General features: G+C 38.0%; 2 protein-coding genes and 1 non-coding gene across 4 annotated transcripts in view; 2 read left to right on the top strand and 1 right to left on the bottom strand.

Moving 5' to 3' along the window:
- Positions 1–16,153, bottom strand: part of Spata48 (spermatogenesis associated 48) — a 231,351-nt gene that overhangs the window by 97,314 nt on the left and 117,884 nt on the right. The gene's annotated exons all lie outside the window — the stretch shown is intronic.
- Positions 1–16,153, top strand: part of Zpbp (zona pellucida binding protein) — a 153,973-nt gene that overhangs the window by 38,457 nt on the left and 99,363 nt on the right. The window lies entirely within an intron of this gene.
- LOC128109185 (small nucleolar RNA SNORA24) lies at positions 7,844–7,969 on the top strand. Its single transcript, XR_008217724.1, has one exon. It is a non-coding gene; the product is annotated as a small nucleolar RNA SNORA24 (small nucleolar RNA).

Raw genomic sequence — 16,153 nt, 5'->3', positions numbered from 1 at the left:
TAGTTAGGAAAATTTTCTTCTCTGATTTTGTGAAAGTATTTCCTGGGTCTTGAGCTGTGATTCTTTTCCTTCCTCTATTCTTATTATTTTTAGGTTTGATCTTTTCATAGTGTCGTAGATTTCCTGGAAGTTTCATGTCTGATTTTTATATTTAATATTTTCTTTGACTGATGTATCCATTTCTTCTATTGTGTCTTCAACACCTGAAATTCTCTCTTCTATCTCTTATATTCTGTTGGTGAGCCTTGCCTCTGTAGGTCCTGTTTGAATTTCTAAATTTTTCATTTCCAGAATTCCCTCAGTTTTGGTTTTCTTTATTGATTCTATTTCCATTTTCAGGTCTTGAACAGTTTTTTTCTCTATTTCCTTCCACTGTTTTTGTTTTTCTGGATTTATGTGATTTATTCATTTCTTCCCACTGTTTGTTTGGTTTTCCTGGATTTAAAAGATTTATTAATTTCCTCTTTAAGGACCTCTATCATCTTCATACAGGTGGTTTTAAAGTCTTTTTCTTGTGTTTCAGCTATTTGTGTTTCAGCTATGTTAGAATATTCAGGACCTGCTGTGGTGGTAGGATAGCTGGTCTCTACTGTAGACATACTGTAGACATGGCTAGTATTGTGTTTTTACACTGGTGTCTAGACATCTGGGATTGGGATGATAATAGGTATAGGTGCTGATTTATGGTTTTGTCTTTGTTGGGCAGGTGTCTTGTTCCTTTCTTTCTGTTTCCTCTGTTTCCCTGGATTTCTTAGTTGATGTGTTAACAGGGAATGGCTGTTGGTGTTGGAGGCTAGGATGATGGCGTGAACTTGGGGAAGATTGGAGAAGACCCTTGTTATTTATTGGGGATGGAGTCATAGAGGAAAGAGACACTTCAGCAGATTTTCTGTTACAGACTTGGGGATGAGACCAGGGATTAGAGTGGGGGTGATTGGAACTGGAAGAGCAGAAGGAAAGGTGAAGATCTGCAGTCAACCTATCTAGTTTCCTAGCAGGAGTGGCTTGTGGGTTAGCAGCAGCTACATGCTGGAGTTGGGGGCTGGGATAAATCAACAAATTTGGGGGCAATTAGGAGAGGAAGATCTGTGGGATCCACAGGAGATGTGGGCAGTTGGGGAAGGAAGACTGCAGCAGGTGTTCTGTTGCTGAGCTAGTCCAGGGAAAAGACTAGGGGACTGGATTTTGAGGAGAGCAAGGAATGTTGAAGGTCTTCAGTTAGCTTACTTGTTTGATCTAGTCCATATTTATTCTTTATGTCTACTGATTTGGGGTTTGGCTTATGTTTTCTTTTAATCACCTTCATGTCATCATTAAGTTATTTATATAAGTTTTTTCTAAATCTTGAATATAATCAATTACAGCTACAAACTTCTCTATTATGACTGCCCTTACAGTATCCTAGGGGTTATGATTCATTTTCATGATAATTTGATTCAAGGAATTTTTAAATTTTCTCCTTGATTTCTTCAGTGACTCAGATGAATCAAGACTTCATTATTAAGTCTCCATGTATTTGTATAGTTTATCTTAGTATGGATTTCTCATTTTATTCTATCATAATCTGTCAATATAGTAGAAATTATTGGCTTTTTTTGCCTTTGTTAAGAGTAGCTTTATGGTCCAATAAGTGTGTTGTATTGTTTGGAAAGATACATGGATTGCTGAGAAGGTATTCCACAGCTATTGGATAGTATATCATATAGATGTCTGCCTGTTAAATTAATTTTTCTTTATTTAACCCTGGCTTTCCATTTATTTATTTACTCTGAATGATTAATCTATTGGCTAATGAGAATGGGGTATTGAAATTGCCTATTACTACTCTTCCAGACCTGTCTTTCTCTTTACATTTGAAAGTGTTTTATGAAGTTAGGTAAGCTAATATTTAATTCATATCTATTATAGTCATCTTTGTGAAGATCGGTTACCTTTATTATCCTGTGACCTTTCTCATTTCCAACTGACTTAGGCTGGGATATGTCCTTTGTTAGGTATGAGGGTAGGAGCTCCTAATGTTTCAAATTTCCTTTACTTAGAATATCATTTTTTCTATCATTTCACTGTAATGTGTGTGTTTACAAGTGAGGTGAATTTTTTTTAATAGAGAAAGTAGCTGAATATTGTTTTTTAAAGTATCCATTCACTCTACATTTAAGGTTACTGTTGAGAGGTGTTTAACATCTTTCTTCATCTGAGAGGTTTGCTGGCTTGCTGAATTAATAAAACATGAATGTCATTTGTTACCTATTCTGCTAGTGAGGTTTATTCCTGAGCTACTGTGCTTGTATCTTCTGTTTCCTATTCTGTTAAGTTTTTTCTGTAATTGCGGGTTTTGTGTTTAGGAATTGCTTAGTTTAAGATTATCATAGATCTTTATTCTTTACTTTCAATGGATAACTTTGTTAGATTTGATAGTCTTGGTGCACAATTATTTTGTTGCAGGGCTTGAAATATATTAGGCCATGTTCTCCTAGATTTTAGATTTTTTGCTGAAAAGTCTGCTATTACCTTGGTATATCTCTTTTGTAGTTTTGAGTGTTCTTTCTTGCATTTCTGTTCTTGGCATTGTTGTTGGTGTCATAACTCTTTTAGGGTTTCTAAATTCCTCATATAACTCATGTTCCAGAGGTCTTTGATTTGGTTATGGTTGCCTTTTTTCTTTGTTGCTATATGAACAAACTGATTCTGAACTCAGTCTTCAGTTTCTTGTCTTCCTTCTTTTGCCTATTCTAGTCTGTGATGATGCTTTATAATGAGTTTTTCATTTCCAAAATTTCTGTTTATATATTTTGTTTAAGAATCTGTCTATTTGCTGATTTTCTGTCTAGATTGTTGCCTTTCTCATCCAGGACTTGAATTGACTTCTTTCATCCGTTTGAATTTTATTTAATGTCAACCATCATTTATAAAGCAAGACTTTTGAATTCTTTGTCATTTTAGCCATGTCAGCATCCTCAGATGTAGTTATTGAGGGCTTTGGAACTTTCAGAGAAGTTGTTTTTCTTACTGATTCTTCTTACGTTTGTGTGTATGTGTGTTTCTGAGTTGCACTTTGTGTATGCTTAGGAATGAATATTTATTTCATGGAGTCTTTATAGTGACCTACTTTATGAAGGAAATTGAGGGCTCACTTTCCAGTACCACTCAGGTAGGAGAAAATGAAGTTTTATAATAGCAAGAATGTCAAAACAAAATAAATGCAGAAATATAGTTAAAACCAAAGCCAATTAGGTCTGATAAACTATGCATCGTAGAATCTCCCTGTCTTTGTGTATCCAGAGGCTCTTCTGGCCCCATGAGTTTGATGATCGGTGGTTGGGAAGGTCTCTACTTGCTCCAGAAGGCCACTGGTTTGTGTCCCTGTGGACAGTCCATGTCCCAAGCTTACGGCTATCTCCTGGGCACGTTGGAAAGGGTGCTGACATCTGTACTGGAGGGGAGCCTGCAGGACACAGCACTCTCCTGAAGGTCTGAGCTTTTGCATCCTCGCTGTTGCTTTTCTTGTATTAACATTTTCTAGGTTGTTAAAGTCTTTAATTTCTTGAGTTCTAAAAATTCTTGTTTTCATCCATTTCATAAATGGGATGATTTTCAGTTTTCACTGCTCTGCTACTTTCATCGGCTGCAAGTTTTAAACTTGATAGTAACTGATCTCCTGTTTATTGCCTCATTTTATTGGAAAATATTAAAGTCATTCTTAAAGTTATGATTTGAATTCTGCAGGTAATGTCTGTATAAAGGGTTATTTATTTTTAATTACCAAACTTTAGGTTGGTATTAGAAGTTTAAGTACTGTGGCTTCATATTTTCTGGCTCTCTGTGTTTCCTTGTGTTTCGTATGTTGCTCAGTCTTTTGGTATCTATTTTTGGCCATATTTTTGGCCTAGTCTGTGATCCTCTTTAATGTGTTCGCTTTTTATTTTTTTATTTTCAGTTCAAGTTAAGTTTTGGTTTTTATTCACTTGGACATTAATTTTCTTCACTGAGAATTTACATTTTTATTGTACCTTAGTTCATGTCATTTAATGTGTGTGTGATTAATGCCATTTTATATGTCTGTCTTCACGCTTACTCAGAGAGTTCTTTGGTCATTTTCATCTAGAGGTAGAGGTTCAGTATTAGAGGATATGATGATTTCTGTCACTCACACACCACTCACAGCTCCAGTAGCTAAGTCTAGTGCAGCCCATCTTCCCGTGTCCTTACAGTACAAAGCATTACTCAACACTTCCACTTCTAAGTTAAAAGTTAAGTTGCCTTTGTCCATGATTTTGCTCAATTGTATTTTTGTTGGTGTTACTTTTGTATTTGTATTTATAATATTTATTCCAGTCGATTATCTTTGGTTTTACAAGTGACTTCTTTATTATGTATACAGAAGAGGGCGCCAGACCTCATTACAAATGGTTGTGAGCCACCATGTGGTTGCTGGGATTTGAACTCAGGACCTCTGAAAGAGCAGTCAGTGCTCTTAACCTCTGAGCCATCTCTCCAGCCCACAAGTGACTTCTTAAAGTTAAATCTGTTAATTTATTTTAGGCTATATAGGATTAACAGAAATTATTAATATTTAAAAAATCAATATTTCATGTGTACTTTTGACAGTAAAGATTTTTTGATAAAGAGACAGAAATATTGTTTCAGATTTTAATTAAATAATGATTTGGCTTTTAGACAATAGTATACCTGAAATTTACTTTTGTATATAATGTAAAGTATAAATGCAATTTCAACTTTGCCTATATATTGAGTTAAATTTTTGATCATAATTAATAGTGATGCGTCTTTTTTCCCCCTAGCAACTAAAGATACTATTTCCATCCTATATCCATTTTCTCTAGACTCACTCATCTGTTCATACATACTGTGCTTTATTTGGTATAACTTCTTTTTGGTTTTTCGAGACAGGGTTTCTGTATGTAGTTTTAGTGCCTGTCCTGGATCTCGCTCTGTAGACCAAGCTGGCCTTGAACTCACAGAAATCTGCTTGGCTCTTCCTCCCAAGTGCTGGGATTAAAGGCGTGTACCACTGCCACCATATAAAAATGGTATAACATTTTTATAATATTAATGTCTTTTGAAAATTTTTTTTTATGATTCAATTTTCCCTCCCCATGTCCTCCCAGATCCTCCCCAACTCCTCAGTCACCCGAATCCACACTCTTTCCTCTCTCTCATTAGAAAACAAACAACTAAAAAATATCAGCAAAGAAACCAGACTAGAACAAGACAAAACAGAAAAAATGGACCAAAGGAAAAAAAATACAAGAAACATACAAATACAGAGACACACACACTTGACACAGAAAAATCCCATAAATATAAGATTTGTAAGGTAAAACAAAAACACCAAAAAGCAAGACGAAACAAAACAATGCCCAGACAAAGAATGGTGAGACAAAAACCTCCAAAGATACCACTGAGAACATTTTGTGTTGACATCTACAGCTGGACATGGGGCCTGACCTTAAGTGTAGTTTGTAAACACAGTGAGACTTGATTGGAGAAAAAGAATTTTCCTTTGTGAGCAGTTGTTAATTGGAGATAGCGTCTGGGTTAGGGATGTGGGCTTGTGTTTGCTTGGTGCTGGGACCTCATCTGGCTTAGATCTGTGCAGACTGACACAGTCTCACCGAGTTCATGTGTGTGTCAGTCTTGTGTTTAGAATGCCTTGTTTTGATGGTGTCTTCCATCCCCACTAGCTCTTGCAACCTTTCTCCCCCTTCTTCTTCAGGGTTCACTGAGCCCTGAGAAGAGGGACTTGATGGAGACATCCCATTTAGGACTAAGTCTTTCAAGGTTTCTCCCTATTTGTACATTGTCTAGTTGTGGGTCTTTGTATTTGTTCCCATCTGTTGCAGAAGGAAGCTTCTCTGATGATGGCTGAGCAAGGAACTGATCTTTAAGTACAGCGGAATGTTATTAGGAGTCATTTCATTGCTATATTCCTTTAGCAGAACAATTGTATTTGGTCTTCTCCTAGGTGCATAGCCTGTTGAGTCTCAAGTTCTTGAATAGTGTTGGGCATGGGTTCCATCACATGGATTGGTTCTTAAATCTAATCAGATAGTGGTTGATTACTCTTGACGTTTGTGCCACTGTTGCACCAGTGTATCGTCCAGGCAGCTTACCACTGTAAATTGCAGGGGTTCCAGATGGGTTTGTAGTTAGCTTTCTCCTCTGGTAGCATGCAGAGTACCTTGCACTAGTTAGTAAGAGTGAAGGTTCCAGATAGGCAGCAGGTCAACTTCTCCGTGTTTAATGAGTTACTTAGGTGTTATCTTCATCAGTAGTATTTAACCATCAGTTTGTGGAGAGCAGCTAATAGCCTTGGGAAGACAGTGTGGGTTGTTTGGAGGTTTCCATGGCTTTGACTAACAACTCAATTAGATGTAACCCATTCCTGGCACTAGATGTCTCATTTGGTGGTGAGAGATGTCTAGTTCAGGCTTTGGCTCTCCTGTTATTTGGTGATTCCATTTAGATTTCTTTCATATATGTATATATTTTAAGAGGCTTCTACTGTAGTAGGTTTCTGTATGAACTTTCAAATAGCCTTTAGTTTTAGCTGTCCCTCCTCATATTCCCTTCATTATCCCTTATTTCCTCCCCTCTCTGTTTTTGCCTCCCATATATCCATCTATAATTATATATTCTATTCCTATTTCCTTTCTTTTTCCCCACCCCCTCCAGTTCCTTACTTGATACTAACCTCTGTGGTTATACATATTGTAGCCTGTTTATCAAAGACTTAACAGCTAGCATCCTCATATAGGAGAATACATACAATATTTGTCTTTTTAGGTCTAGGGTACTTTTACTCAGGTGATTTTTTTTCCCCTACCCTCATCTGTTTACCTGCAAATTCATGTTTTCATTTTTTAACAGCTGAGTAATAGTCTATTGTGTAAAATGTACCATGTTTTCTTGATCTGTTCATTCACTGATGGATATCCAGGCTGCTTACCATTTCTGGCTATTATGAATAGAGCAGTAATGAACATGGTTGAGCAAGTGTCTCCATGGTAGGATGTAGGGTCCTTTGGATATGTGTTCAAGAGTGGTATAACTGGATATTGAAGTATATCTACTCCCAGCTTATTTCAGTAATTTTCATTGTTGCTTTGTAGACGAATTTCTAAACAGTCTTATTAAATAAGAAACACAGAGCCAAAAATACAGGGGTGAAAGCTGTAGAGATCAGAGAAATAGTGAGAGCTGCCAGCTAACCTTAGCTCACCATGCTGCTGTAGCTTCCCCAGAGAGAGAGAGCTTCTCCCTGTCTAACCTGTGCTTTCATTGGCTTGCTGTTCTGCCTTCTCATTGGCTCTTAGCCCAGCTACTGCACTTCCTTGTCACTGCCTGTCTGTACAGACCTCCAGGTCTCTATGGTTTGTACTGGGATGAAAAACATGTGTCACCATGCTTGGTTGTTCCCTAGTGTGTCCTTGAACACTCAGAGACTCTGCTTGCCATGTGATGGGATTAAGGACATGTGCTACCACTGCCTGACTTTTGTTTATGGCTGGCTATGTTCTCTGATCTCCAGGCAAACTTTATTTATTAACATACAAATAAAATATCAGCACAAATAAAATATAACATACAAATAAAATATCAGCACAAATATCACCACATTGCTTTCTTAAGTTTTCCTTAATTAGAATTATTTTACACACATACACACACACACACACACACACACACACACACACACACACACACACACTAAAAATCACTATTTAAAAGATTCTTAAAACAAACACTTCTGGTATGTTGCTTACAACTGTGTTGATTATATTCCAAGTATGGTAATGAATTGTATTTAAACATAATTGTACTCCATTCACTTTTGGAACCTATCGGCTGTGACATGTTCTCTTTCTAGCCATGGAAGAGCTTTTACTATTGGAAAAGCTGTTAGCTTTTACATGATATTAGGTTTGAACTTGCGCAAGTAACATTCTTTATTGTTCAACACACTTCTGTATTTGAAGGGCTAGAGACCATATTGTCTGTCTTCACATGACAGAGAACTGTTCCACAAGGGACCGTGTCTTATTGTCAATAGGCTCTGATACAAAAATAAAGTTTGTATTTGAGTATAGTTACAAAGAAAAAGGAAATCTTTGGAGCCTTCACTTCAAATGTCACATATGATTAAATTGGCAAGGGTTGATCAGTTATTATTAATAACTTTGGAGAGGTATGTGTATAACAATGTAAACTGATGAATAAATAAGAAATGTGGGTATCTTCATTCCTAAGTTATTTTCTGTGTATCTCCATGAAATAAATGTTGAATACATTTTTACAAAATAGAGAGACCCACAGAAATCCACAAAGATACCCCCACAACAGACTGCTGGCAATGGTCGAGAGACAGCCGGAACTGACCTACTCTGGTGATGGGATGGCCAAACACCCTGATTGTCGTGCTAGAAACCCCATCCAATGACTGAGGGATCTGGATGCAGAGATCCATGGCTAGGCCCCGGGCGGAGTTCTGGGAGTCCAATTAGCGAGGAAGAGGAGGGTTTATATGAGCAAGAATTGTTGAGACCAAGGTTGGATAAAGCACAGGGACAAATAGCCAAATGAATGGAAACACATGAACTATGAACCAATGGCTGAGGGGTCCCCAACTGAATCAGGCCCTCTGAATGGGTGAGACAGTTGATTGGCTTGATCTGTTTGGGAGGCATCCAGGCAGTGGGACCGGGTCCTGTGCTGTTTGAAACCTGGGGCCTATGCAGGGTCGCTTGACTTGGCCTGGGAGGAGGGGACTGGACCTACCTGGACTGAGTCTACCAGGTTGATCTCAGTCTGCAGGGGAGGCTTTGCCCTGGAGGAGGTGGGAATGGGGAGTGGGCTGGGGGAAAGGTGAGGGGGGGCAGAAGGGGGGAGAACAAGGGAATCCGTGCCTGATATGTAGAACTGAATTGTATTGAAAAAAAAAAAAAAAAAGACCATTTAGCAATTCGAGCTACAGGCCACCTTGTGAAAAACACCAATTGCACATTTCTGCATAGAAAAGCAGTGTGCTGCTTCACAGATTCCAGAATGAAAACCGTACACAACTCTACACAAGCCACTTAGAATGTTTCAAAGCCCCACAAGCCAAAGACATTTGTGAGTTTTCAATAGAATACTTCTGGATTTTAAGATTCAAACTCCTTAGCCCTAGTTCTTGATGTAACATTGAGAAATTTAGCAACTTGTCATGAATTTTAAAATTCTCTTTCCTCAACTATATCTTTGTATGTAATTCAGTCCTTCCAAATATAATTAATTCTATCTGCTACTGAGAGTAGTGTGAGAATTCATCGCAACTGGGTATGTAGGTGCACAGTGCCATGCCATTTAACATTGTTATCAGATTGGAAGGGATAATATGTAATGAGAACTGTTCAACCTTTTAACATTACAATAAAATGTGCTATGCAAAAAAAAAAAAACCAACCATACATGACCAGCTTGTTGGGAATGCTTTTCTAAATTATTACTAAAGTGTTCCAGAAAAAAATGAACCTGTATATTCCAATGATTGTAACAGTATCTTCTAACTATACTTTTTTTCTGGAGTCTGAATAAGTTCTTCATAGAGGTCTTATTTCTTTAGTAGCTAACATCTGTTTACTTTCAAAATGTTATGTTCATTTTGATTGTTGATGTCCTGAAATATTTATTTTGGTCTGTTGATAGTGCTGAGAAACTCTTGAACTCAGTTGAAGTTACTGGGATGGAAATCACAAGAATTAGTAGGAGGCTTACAGGAAAGTCAGAGTGATGGCTTCAGGTCCTGTCAAAGAAGCCAGAGCAGAAGGATAGACTTGCACTCACCTTCCAAAGTTAAGAGAAACAAGGTAGTTATAGAATAAGATCGGAAAGGGGTGACCCTGAGGACTGCTGTGTAAGGAAAAAATACAGGAAATGGAAAGAGGTAGAGAGATACAGGCAAAAGCTAGCTCAGAGAAGGTGGCAGCTGTGAGTCATGAGTCATGCTGAGGCATGAAGAAGTGTGAATATTTATTAGAGAGGATGGAAAGACCCTTAAACTGAGAAAAGTGGGGTAGAAATAAGAGAAGAGCAGGAGCTGTTGAATGAGACCATACAAGGGCAGTAGAACATTGAATGGAGTCAGAAGCTGCCTTTGGAACATATAATGGATAGTTTTGGGCAAATCACTTTCTAAGAAAATCATGAAAGTAAAGAAAGGGGTTATGAATAAAGAGAGTCAAAACTTAACTTACTCTGAGTAATTTTATATCTTTTATATCTTATATAAATTTTATATCTTATAAAATTAGCTGGAAAATTTCTAAACTAGGTTTTATTAAATTATTTATTAGACTTGTAGCTATTAAAGTCAGCCTTAGTGTAGTTCATAATGCATTTTCCTGCTCTCTCCCTTACCAAATGCAAAAGAAAAAACCTGGGAAAAGCATTCTTACAGAGACAGATTATAGGAGGAAACATACCAAGTCCTTTTCATATGGCATTATGATCCTAAATGATTAGCTTATTTATAATTCTACAATGTTGAATGTTAAATATTTAGTGATAGTAAATGCTTAAAATTGGAAAAAAGAAGAAAAGGGTAATTAAGAAAATTATACATGGTTGTATTTATTTTCAGTTAGACAAATTTTTTTATTTTATAATATAATTTAATTTTACATATCAGCCACAGATTCCCCTGTCCTCCCTCCTCCTGCATTACCCTCCCCCACCCCACCCTCCTCCCAACCCACCCCCCATTCCCATTTCCTCCAGGGCAAGGACTCCCCTGGGGATTCAGTTCAGCCTGGTAGATTCAGTCCAGGCAAGTCCAGTCCTCTCCTTCCTTCACCCAGGCTGAGCAAAGTGTCCCAGCATAGGCCCCAGGCTCCAAAAAGCCAGCTCATGCACTAAGGACAGGTCCTGGTCCCACTGCCTGGGAGCCTCCCAAACAGTTCAAGCTAATTGACTGTCTCACTTATCCAGAGGGCCTGATCCAGTTGGAGGCTCCTCAGCTATTGGTTCATAGTTCATGTGTTTCCACTAGTTTGGCTATTTGTCCCTGTACTTTTTCCAATCATGGTCTCAACAACTCTCGCTCATACAGTCCCTCCTCTTTCTCGCCGATTGGACTCCCAGAGCTCCACCTGGGGCCTGGCCGTGGATCTCTGTATCCACTTGCATCAGTCATTGGATGAGAGTTCTGCCACAACAGTTAGAGTGTTTGGCCATCCGATCACCAGAGTAGGTTAATTCGGGCTTTCTCTCAACCATTGCCAGTAGTCTATTGTGGAGGTATCTTTGTGGGTTTCTGGGGACCACTCTAGAACTTTGCTTCTTCCTATTCTCATGGGGTCTTCATTTATCATGGCTTCTCTTTCCTTGTTCTCCCCCTCTGTTCTTGATCCAGCTGGGATCTCCCGCTCTCCTAAGCTCTCTTTCCCTTGACCCTTGCCCTTCATTACCCCACTCATGTCCAGGCTGTTCATGTAGATCTCATCCATTTCTCTGTCATTGGGCGATCCCTGTGTCTTTCTTAGGGTCCTCTTTACTAGGTAGCCTCCCTGGAGTTGTGAGTAGCAGTCTAGTCATCCTTTGTTTTACATCTAGTATCCACCTATGAGTGAGTACATATCATGTTTGTCTTTCTGAGTCTGGGTTACCTCACTCAGGATGATTTTTTTCTAGATCCATCCATTTGCCTGCAAACCTCATGATGTCATTGTTTTTCTCTGCTTAGTAGTACTCCATTTTGTATATGTACCACATTTTCTTTATCCATTCTTCAGTTGAAGGGCATCTAGGTTGTTTCCATGTTCTGGCTATTACAAATAATGCTGCTCTGAACATAGCTGAGCATGTGCCCTTGTGGTATGATTGAGCATTCCTTGGGTATATGCACAAGAGTGGTATAGCTGGGTCATGGGGGAGATTGATTCCCAATTTTCTAAGAAAGTGCCATATTGATTTCCAGAGTGGCTGTATAAGCTTGCATTCCCACCAGCAGTGGAGGAGTGTTCCCCTTGCTCCACATCTTCTCCAGCATAAGCTGTCTTCAGTGGTTTTGATTTTAGCCATTCTGACGGGTGTAAGATGGTATCTCATAGTCGTTTTGATTTGCATTTCCCTGATGATTAGGGATGTTAAGCAGTTCCTTAAATGTCTTTCAGCCATTTGAGCTTCCTCTGTTGAGAATTCTCTGTTTAGCTCTAAAGTCCATTTCTTAATTGGGCTGTTGGGCATTTTGATGTCTAATTTCTTGAGTTCTTTATCTATTCTGGATATCAGCCCTTTGTCAGATGTGGGGTTGTTGAAGATCGTTTCCTATTCTGTAGGCTGTCTCTTTGTCTTGTTGACCGTGTCCTTTGTTCTACAAAAGCTTCTCAATTTCAAGAGGTCCCATTGATTAATTGTTTCTCTCAGTGTCTGTGACTGGTGTTATATTTAGGAAGTGATCTCCAGTGCCAATGCCTTAAAGACTACTTCCTACTTTCTTTTCTATCAGGTTCAGAGTAACTGGATTTATGTTGAGGTCTTTGATCCACTTGGACTTAAGTTTTGTGTACGGTGACAGATATGGATCTATTTGTAGCCTTCTGCATGTTGGCATCCAGTTATGCCAGCACTATTTGTTGAAGATGCTTTCTTTTTTCCATTATACAGTTTTGGCTTCTTTGTCAAAAATTATATGTTCATAGGTGTGTGGATTAATGTCAGGGTCTTCAATTCGATTCCATTGGTCCACATGTAGGTTTTTATGCCAGTACCAAGCTGTTTTTATTACTGTAGCTCCATAGTAGTGCTTGAGGTCAGGGATTGTGATGCCTCCAGAGGTTGTTTTATTGTACAGGATTCTATCCTGGGTTTTTTGTTTTTCCATATGAAGTTGAGTATTATTCTTTCCAGGTCTGTGAAGAATTGTGTTGGTATTTTGATGGGGATTGCATTGAATCTGTAGATTGCTTTTGGTAAGATTGCCATTTTTACTATGTTAATCCTGCCTGTCCATGAACATGGGAGATCTTTCCATTTTCTGACATCTTCTTCAATTTCTTTTTTCAGGGACTTAAAGTTCTTGTCATATAGGTCCTTCATTTACTTAGTTAGAGTTACCCCAAGGTATTGTATATAATTTGTGGCTATTGTAAAGGGTGATGTATCTCTGATTTCATCTCAGCCTGTTTGTCAATTGTATATAGGAGGGCTACTGATTTTTTTGAGTTAATCTTGTATCCTACTACGTTGCTGAAGGTGTTTATGAGCTGTATGAGTTCCTCGGTCAAATTTTTGAGGTCATTCATGTATACTGTCATGTCATCTGCAAATAGCAAAAGCTTGACTTCTTCCTTTCCAATTTGTATTCCCTTGATCTCCTTATGTTGTCTCATTTCTCTGGCTAGAACTTCAAGTACTATATTGAATAAGTATGGGGAGAGTAGACAGCCTTGCCTTGTTCCTGATTTTAATGGAATCACTTTGAGATTCTCTCCATTAATTTTGATGTTGGCTGTTGGCTTGCTGTAAATTGCCTTTAATATGTTTAGGTATGTTCCCTGTATTCCTGATCTCTCCAAGACCTTTATCATGAAGGAGTGTTGGATTTTGTCAAATGCCTTTTCAGCATCTAGTGAGATAAACAAGGATACAAGAAAGAAAGAAAACTACAGACCGATCTCCCTCATGAACATTGATGCAAAAATACTCAATAAAATACTGGCAAACAGATTCCAAGAACACATCAAAACAAATATCCACCATGATCAAGTAGGTTTCATCCCAGGGATGCAAGGGTGGTTCAACATATGAAAGTCCGTCAATGTAATACACCATATAAACAAACTCAAAGAAAAAAACCACATGATCATCTCACTAGATGCAGAAAAGACATTTGACACAATCCAACACCCCTTCATGATAAAGATGTTTGCCAGTATTTTATTATTTTTGCATCAGTGTTCATGAGGGATATCGGTCTATAGTTCTCTTTCTTTGTTGCATCTTTGGCTTAGGAATCAGGGTAATTGTAGCCTCACAGAAGGAGTTTGGTAATGTTCCTTCTGTTTTTATTGTGTGGAACAATTTAAAGAGTATTGGTATTAACTCTTTGAAGATCTGGTAGAATTCTGCGCTGAAACCATCTGGTCCTGGGCTTTTTTTGGTTGGGAGACTTTTAATGACTGATTCTATTTCCTTAGGGGTTATTGGACTATTTATATAGTTTATCTGGTCTTGATTTAACTTGGGTATGTGGTACCTATCCAGAAAATTATCCATTTCTTTTAGATTTTCCAGTTTTGTGGAGTAGAGGTTTTTGAAGTATGACCTGATGATTTTCTGGATTTCCTCATTGTCTGTTGTTATGTCTCCCTTTTCATTTCTGATTTTGTTAACTTGGATGTGCTCTCTCTGTCTTTTGGTTAGTTTGGATAAGGGCTTGTCTATCTTGTTGATTTTCTCAAAGAACCAACTCTTTGTTTTATTGATTCTTTGTATTGTTCTCTTGGTTTCCATTTTTTTATTTCAGCTCTCAATTTTATTATTTCCTGGTATCTAATCTTCCTGTGTGACTTTGCTTCTTCTTGTTCTAGAGCTTTCATGTGTGTTGTTAAGTCACTAGTGTGAGATTTCTCCAACTTCTTTATGTGGGCATTTAGTGCTATGAATTTCCCTCTTAGCACTGCTTTCATAGTGTCCCATAAGTTTGGGTATGTGATATATTCATTTTCATTGATCTCTAGGAAGTCTTTAATTTCTTTCTTTATTTCTTCCTTAACCCATTGGTGATTCATTTGAGCATTATTCAGTTTCCATGAGATTGTAGGCTTTCTGTAGTTTTTGTTGTTGAAATCTAACTTTAAACCATGGTGGTCTGATAGAACACAGGAGGTTATTCCAATTGTTTCGTGCCTGTTGAGATTTGCTTTGTGGCCAAGAATGTGATCAACTTTAGAGAAGGTGCCATTGGGTGCTGAGAAGTTATATTCTTTTTTGTTAGGATGGAATGTTTTGTAGATATCGATTAAGTCCATTTGAGTCATAACATAAGTTAAGTCCTTTATTTCTCTGTTAAGTTTCAATTTGGTAGATCTGTCCAGTGGTGAGAGTGGGGTGTTGAAGTCTCCCACTATTAATGTGTGGGGTTTTATATGTGATTTAAGCTTTAGTAATGTTTCTTTTACATATGTGGGTGCCCTTGTGTTTGGGGCATAAATGTTCAGAATTGAAACTTCATCTTGGTGGATCTTTCCTGTGAAGAATTTGTAATGCCCTTCTTGATCTCTTTTGATTGATTTTAGTTTGAAGTCTATTTTGCTGGATATTAGGATAGCTGCACTGCTTGCTTCTTAAGATCATTTGTTTGGAAAGACTTTTCCCAGCCTTTTATTCTTAGGTAGTGTCTATCTTTGAATTTGAGGTGTGTTTCTTGTATGCAGCAGAAAGATTGGTCCTGCTTTCATATCCATTCTGTTAGCCTGTGTCTTTTTATAGGTGAATTAAGTCCATTGATATTAAGGGATATTAATGACCAGCGATTGTTCATTCCTGTTATTTTTTGGTGGTAGTGTGTGTGTACTTCTTTTCTTTGGGGGTTTACTGCTGTGGTGTTACGTATTACCTGTGTTTTCGTGGGTGTATCTGACTTCCTTAGGTTGGAATTTTCCTTCTAGTGCTTTCTGTAAGGCTGGGTTTGTGGATAAGTACTGTTTAAATCTGGCTTTGTCTTGGAATATCTTGTTCACTCTGTCTATGATGATTGAAAGTTTTTCTGGGTATATTACTCTAGGCTGGCATCCATATGGTCTCTTAGTGTCTGCATTACATCTGTCCAGGTCCTTCTGGCTTTCAAAGTCTCCATTGAGAAATCGGGTGTTATTCTGATGGGTTTGCCTTTATAAATCACTTGGCCTTTTTCCTTTGCTGCTCTTAATAGTCTTTCTTTATTCTGTACGTTTAGTTGTTTAATTATTATGTGGCGAGGGGACTTTTTTGGGGGGTCTAGTCTGTTTAGTGTTCTATAGGCTTCTTGTATCTTCATAGGCATTTCCTTCTTTAAGTTGGGAAAGTTTTCTTCTATGATCTTGTTGAATATATTTTCTGTGCCTTTGAGTTGGTATTCTTCTCCTTCCTCTATCCCTGTTATTCGTAGGTT

The sequence above is a fragment of the Peromyscus californicus genome, unplaced genomic scaffold (genome assembly GCF_007827085.1).
Source record: "Peromyscus californicus insignis strain IS unplaced genomic scaffold, ASM782708v3 Scaffold_13__1_contigs__length_99412109, whole genome shotgun sequence".
NCBI lineage: Eukaryota > Metazoa > Chordata > Mammalia > Rodentia > Cricetidae > Peromyscus > Peromyscus californicus.
This window is presented reverse-complemented; position numbering and strand designations above follow the sequence as displayed.